At 46.2% G+C, this 1,118-nt stretch overlaps 1 protein-coding gene across 5 annotated transcripts in view; it reads left to right on the top strand.

Annotated features, from left to right (window-relative positions):
- Rimbp2 (RIMS binding protein 2) overlaps positions 1 to 1,118 on the top strand; it is a 195,558-nt gene that overhangs the window by 162,021 nt on the left and 32,419 nt on the right. The gene's annotated exons all lie outside the window — the stretch shown is intronic.

Raw genomic sequence — 1,118 nt, 5'->3', positions numbered from 1 at the left:
CTCCCTCCCTCCCTCCCTCCCTCCCAGATACACACACACACACTGTGGGGTAAACAGTAAAGTTTGCTCAAAATGGTGTCCTGTCTACCTGTTGACAAGGCACAGTGCCTTTAATCTCTTAGCTGTTTGCAGTGTTTTTCTCTTTCCCTGTTACAGAGCCAGGCCAGGCTGATCCACGGGAGGATTTGGAGAAGATTTTGAGCCAAATGTGTGTAGGTCTGAGATAATACTTCTCAGCTCAAACAGCTCACGACACTTCCCAGCTCCCTAATACGTTGCTTTTCTCTTTATTTAAATAATGCGTTCTTTGAGGAATTGGAGAAAATGGGCTTTCATATTTCCTAACGCGTCTGCCATTTACACTGTATTTTCCTATTCCTCTCTGCCGTGTTCTCACCCGCTGCTATCTCCCCTTAACCCAGACGGGTTCCCTTTAGAATCTTATGCTTCTGTTGATCTAAAATAACGCACTGTTTAGCTTTCGCTTTTCAAACATACTTTCTTATGCAATTGGGCTCCGGATGCTTCGTGTCTCTGAGAATGCCACCTCACCTTTGACCTGTCTCTGTCTCTGTGACGAGTCAGCTGTCATCCCTACTGTCATTCAGAATATTTCTCAAGGAAGGGTTTCGGCTTTTGAAGCTCAGGCTGGACACATCTTTCTTCAGCAGAGGTCACATGGGAGCCGCCAGGGGAAAACGGACTCTGATGCAGGCTGAGTTTCTGACGCCTTGGTTACAGTAGAGTCATGTGGGTCTGTGCCAGCGGGCCCCAGGTACACGCTGGGGAGAGAGGTCCAGTTTCTAACACAGCGACTTTTCTGAGGCTCAGTTTCCTCATTTACAAAATGATGTGTGGCGACTTCCTAGTGAGGAACAAGTAATGCAAACCATGCAAAGTGCATAGGAGAGCTGGCATGTGGACAGTCCCCAGTGAGTGATACTCTCTTCTGGGATGCCTTGGCCAGGCCTGTGACACCTATGACTTTCCTCTTGCAGTTATGAGCACATTCCTTCCGAAATGAAGCTACCTGGACTCTCAGGGTTTTTTGGTTTTTTTGTTTTGTTTTGTTTTGTTTTTTGTTTTTTGTTTTTTGTTTTGTTTTTTTTCGAGACAGG

Source organism: Mus pahari, chromosome 23 (assembly GCF_900095145.1).
Source record: "Mus pahari chromosome 23, PAHARI_EIJ_v1.1, whole genome shotgun sequence".
Classification (NCBI taxonomy): Eukaryota; Metazoa; Chordata; class Mammalia; order Rodentia; family Muridae; genus Mus; species Mus pahari.
This window is presented reverse-complemented; position numbering and strand designations above follow the sequence as displayed.